This window comes from Lolium perenne, chromosome 1, assembly GCF_019359855.2.
Source record: "Lolium perenne isolate Kyuss_39 chromosome 1, Kyuss_2.0, whole genome shotgun sequence".
In the NCBI taxonomy this organism is placed as follows: Eukaryota; Viridiplantae; Streptophyta; class Magnoliopsida; order Poales; family Poaceae; genus Lolium; species Lolium perenne.
In genome coordinates, this window is record NC_067244.2 from 112,835,092 (window position 1) to 112,841,091 (window position 6,000).

Here is a 6,000-nt window from a genome sequence, read left to right on the forward strand (position 1 = left end):
AATAATATGTACATAATCAGATGTCCTGTGCTCTTAAAAATGTTATGAGCATGTACCAGAATGATTCATGTGATGATCATTGAAAAACAGTAAGAATATTCTTGAGTACTTAAGAAGAACCAAGGATATATATATATAGTTTTGTATGGAGAAATGACAAACAAATCGTTGTAAGGTGTTGCACCGATATTTGTTTTGTCACATATGAAAATAAAATTTCAATCTCAAATTAGACTAAGTGTTGTTTAAAAGGTAGCACAATGAGCTAGAAGTTGTCTATGCTAGATTTAGAAGAGTTCTAAATATTGTGACGGATTCTACAAAAGAAGGCAGAGTATGTCATTGTTTTGACAATGACAAAGGATGTTAAGTCAAGAGGTTCTATGAGAACTTGGTGTAGTTCCGACAGAGTCAGAACTTTGAAGCTATATTGTGTGTGACAATATTAGTGACATATTTCAGACCGCGGAGTTAAGGTTCCACCAGAAGACCAAACATATTTAATGCCGACTCATTTGGAAATGAGTGATGCGTTGAGACGCAAATGAATTACAAAATACATACGTTTCTGAGCGTGTCAGATCCGTTGACTAAAACCTCTCCTGTGAGCAAAACATGATAAAGCACCGGAAGGCCAAGGTGTTATATCTTTACAAATGTAAACTAGATTATTGACTCTAGTGCAAGTGGGAGACTCTTGGAGATATGCCCAAGAGGCAATAATAAAATGGTTATTATAATATATCTTTGTGTTTATGATAATGTTTACATACCATGCTATAATTGTATTAACCGAAACATTGATACATGTGTGTTATGTGAACAACAAAGAGTCCCTAGTAAGCCTCTTGTATAACTAGCTTGTTGATTAATAGATGATCATGGTTTCGTGATCATGAACATTGGATGTTATTAATAACAAGGTTATGTCATTATATGAATGATGTAATGGACACACCCAATTAAGCGTAGCATAAGATCACGTCATTAAGTTATTTGCTATAAGCTTTCGATACATAGTTACCTAGTCCTTTCGACCATGAGATCATGTAAATCACTTATACCGGAAAGGTACTTTGATTACATCAAACGCCACTGCGTAAATGGGTGGTTATAAAGATGGGATTAAGTATCCGGAAAGTATGAGTTGAGGCATGTGGATCAACAGTGGGATTTGTCCATCCCGATGACGGATAGATATACTCTGGGCCCTCTCGGTGGAATGTCGTCTAATAGCTTGCAAGCATATGAATGGTTCATAAGAGACCACATACCACGGTACGAGTAAAGAGTACTTGTCATGAGACAAGGTTGAACGAGGTATAGAGATACCAATGATCAAACCTCGGACAAGTAAAATATCGCGTGACAAAGGGAATCGGTATCGTATGTAAATGGTTCAGTCGATCACTAAAGTCATCGTTGAATATGTGGGAGCCATTATGGATCTCCAGATCCCGCTATTGGTTATTGGTCGGAGAGAAGTCTCAACCATGTCTACATAGTTCGCGAACCGTAGGGTGACACACTTAAGGTTTGATATCGTTTAAGTAGATATGGAATATGGAATGGAGTTCGAAGTTTTGTTCGGAGTCTCGGATGGGATCCAGGACATCACGAGGAGTTCCGGAATGGTCCGGAGAATAAGATTCATATATAGGAAGTCATATTCCAAGTTTGGAAATGATCCGGTGCATTTATGGCAGGTTCTAGAAGGTTCTAGAAAAGTCCGGAAGAAAGGCACTATGGAAGGTGGGGACTCCACAAGCTTGGCCGGCCAAACCCTAAGGGAGGAGTCCCAGGTGGGCTCCACCTGAGGTGGCCGGCCGTCCTCCCTCAAGGAAAGGTGGGAATCTCACCTAGAGTGGGACTCCCATCCTGAGTAGGTTTCCCACCAAAGGTAGGTTTTGGTGTTGGAGTCTTATTCGAAGACTTGGGATACAACTCTTGGGGCTTCCACCTCTATAATGAGGGGCATAGGGGAGGGGCCGGCTGACATGGGCATACCCTTCGGGTGCCCATTATTAGTATACCTGGCTCGGCCCAATATGGAGAAGACCCAATATGGAGAAGGCCCAACAAGGCAACCCGAAGAAGTAGTCGAGTAGGACTCTTGTAAAACCCTAGGCTGGTTGCATATATAAAGCTAGCCAGGGCACCCGAAATAGAGGAACAACACAGAGACAGCAGAGAGACAACATAACTCCGCCTACGGCGGCACCCTGTAAACACATCTATGATCATATACTGGATTTCTAGCAGCACGTAGGGATCCTCCACCGAGGGGACCCGAAGCTGGGTACGTCGTGTGCCTAATCTCGCTCCCGGAATCTCCATCGTCGCTCTCTCCCGAAACCCAAGTCTACAATACGTAGGTATTGCCGAGATGATCCCTCGTCAATTGGCGCCGTCTGTAGGAACTGCGGCGACTGGATTGTGTGATCCGGGCGGGATCGATCATCATCGACAAGCGTCTAGATTGCATCTGGTAGAAAATCATTGAGTTCATCATCAACTAATCCGTTCGGCGGCCGGTCGGATTTTTTTCCGCGCACCTGAGCACGGATCAATCATCGCGTCGGAAAAGTAGCCGGCACAAAAGCGCGGACGTGAAAATCAGCTTCACGAGGAGAATAATTCTCGATACGGCCGGTGGAAACCAAGTTGTTTTGTATCAGGCCACGAGCAGGGAGCAGAGTGTAACACCCCAAATTTCAATAAAAAGAAAGTTAGAGAATTCCAGAAAGCAAAATTTCAAACCAACAAAAACTTTTTTATTTGCATATAGTACCATGCATAGGACTTGTGCATTTGAGTGATATGCCATGATGATTGCTTTTACTTGTATTTGATATGCTCTAAAACCCTAGTGTGATCATATGAGGATCACCAATCAAATAAATCAAAAAGGAAGAAAATCCATAAATTGCAAAACCCTAAAAACCCTCACATATGCCCTATGGCATTTTTATAAATTTTGACCCTAGACCCATTTGGTCTTCACCATTAGTTGAATAATGTTGTTAAACACTTATTACAACTTTTGGAATCAAAGATTCACAATTCAAATGGATTTCAAACACAAATCCCACTCACATATGATAATGGTCAAAACTGAAATTTATAGTCTGATCACCACTTTGAGCCCTTGCCATTCATTTTTCCCAAACCAACTCTTGCTAACTCTTTGCACCATTTCAAAGTCAACATCAAGGTGAACAACTTTGATGAAGATCACCATGCCAACTTCATCTTTGATCATGAGCAATGCTCATCCAAAGTCTCCACTTTTTAACATATGGAACAATCCTCACTTAGCCATTTTGGCCAATTTTTGAATTCTAACAAATCCACCACCACCTCAAATCACCTCTGGTCAAAAACAACGTATATCAACACTCACTTTTCAAACACATTCACCTTTTGAATTATTTCAAGTTTGGACAATTTTGTAAATTCCAAAATTGAACACTATTTACACACTATAGCAAATAGTGATCTACTCCAACAAATCTACCCTAACCTACCCCATTTGGTCCCCTGGTCCCCTCTCACTCACAAGGCAGCATAGAAACCCTAGTGGTGCATGCATAGCATGCATGCACACACCATGCCGGCCATGGTGCCACCATGCCGAGCCTCCCCTCTCTCCCTTCTCCCTCTGCCTTGGCCACCTTGCCAAACGTCACAACCGCGCACTCCTACACCACCTAGCACCGGCCATGTCGCCATAGAGGCCCTAGCCTCGCCGGAGATCGCGCGCCCAGGATCGGCCAGCATGCCGTGGACGTCGCACGAGAGCGCGCCACGGGCACCCACTAGCCAAGCGCCGCGCCACCCCCTCGAGCACGCCTTGGACCCCCTGCGAGCGCCTTGAGCACGCACTCGACACCGCGACGCCGTTGGACACGCTCTCGACCACGACCCGCACCCGCCGTCGCCGGAGAAGCCAACCCTGGTCCGCCGCGGACGCGACGGACATGGAAGAAACGCGACACCGCCAGGCCCTCCCAGACCAAGCTGTCGCCACCCAGAGGACCGTGGCAACGCCACGAACACACCTGCGCCCTCGCCTAGCTCGATAGCTCGCCGGAGCAGCCGCGCCCATGTCGACCACCACCCTGCCCCGCAACCCTTGCTCAATCCTATAAATAGAGCGTTCCCTGGAAGCAACTGAGCACACCACCTCACTCCCCACCCTTCACCACTTCGCCTCGCACCGTTAGCCACCTCGATCGTCGCCGGAGCAAGGCCAATTGCAAGATCGGAGCCGCGGAAGCCCTGGAGCAATCGCCATTGATCCAGGCCACCTCGAGCTCCGCCACTGCTACCAGCTGCTTCGCCGTCGTCCACATCTACCTCGCGCACACTGCCATCCCTCGCTGGAACCGCCGTAAGCTCTCCCACCCCCTACTGCCGCCGCCGCACCGTCGGGTTCTCGTCGGAGACAACGATGAACCACGGCCCTCCGATCTATTTCTAATCCTACGCCCCACATTGAAACTTACCGATTCGGGTTAGATGAGCCGCTGACATGCGGGACCCTTTGTCAGGCAGCCCGCGCGGCACTGGACCGTGGCTGGGCTGGCCTTGGGCCGTTTTTAAATCTTTTGGCCCGTTAGCTTTTCCCGCCGGCCTGTTTAATTCAAATCTAGTTTAATTATTTCCAAATGAATTTCAATACTGCCCAAATTTTGAAATTGAATAGTTTCAAATTGGCTAAACCAAATTTAGTGAATTTTATGTTGTTGGAAAGCTACTGAAATTCCCTACAACATGCCACTGGCCCCATGGTCAGATTCTTTGTAGAATAAATGGGATAAAAATAACAAGACAGGGACTTTTCCCTATTCGAATAATTCTTAAAAATCAATCAAAATAGATATTAAGTTAATTCCAACTCTAATAGCTCACATTTGACTTACACTAATTGTTTATGCAATAAAATGGTGTGGTCACTTTGCATGATCATGCCCTAGTTTAATTAATGGATGATGTGGCTAGTTTAACTAGTTGATATTGTCCAAAACTATTAAGGTAAATTATGTGGAGTATTACACTTCATTTAAACTTGTCTCACATGGATTCATGGGATGTTTGGACCCCTGGTCCCAAACTCTCTTATATGAATTACTTGAGATTTAAGTCGAATGTAGTGTTATTTAAATAGTATGAGGTGATCTACCTCATTTAAATCCTTTTCACCAATGATGATGATGAACATTTGACTTAGGTCAATATGAGTTCATACATGATTGTTTGAGAAATTAAATCTTAAAAAGATTTCAATGAGAGGAAATTATTTCTCAAGAATCCTATGGAAACTATCATTTACATATGAAATACAAAGAAGTGAATTCTATTTAAAACCCACAACCCATGCACCCTAGTTAATTTAATTGTGTGCATAGAGTAGTTGGTGTGTTATATGTGATGTATGGAATAGCCATTGAATTAGTGAGTAATTATACTCGTATTCAAATTTAGACGGTAGCACCGGAGAGTACGCCGAAGAAGAAGGTTGCTACCAAGAGGAGGAGGAGGAACAGTTTGAGAACTACCAAGGCAAGCTAATATTCTTGCAAAGTGCAAAGCCCCTTGGGGCAAGGCACCATGTTTCTTATCTTTTCTTATATGAACCCATCCCAAGTTTTTACTTTACAAGTTTTTACTTATTTTCTAAATGAGTTACTTTTATAGTTAACTTTGGTCAAAGTACAAGTTGATTTCTAGAGTAGTGAGTTAGTCTCTCCAAGCAAAGCAAGATAGCACCCCTCATGATTTAGAGCTAGTGCTAATAAAATAAAACTTGACTACTCTAGATGGGAACAATGTGAATTTGAAATGGTTTTGAAACCTTGGAGTGAAGATGCATTCCATTGAATGATTTATGAAGGTGGATGTGAACAAGAGAAGATGGTGATTTTTGATAAAACAATGGTGTTGGTTTGAATGCGATACCTTTCCAATTATTGAGTACCCCCACAATACCTGATTATG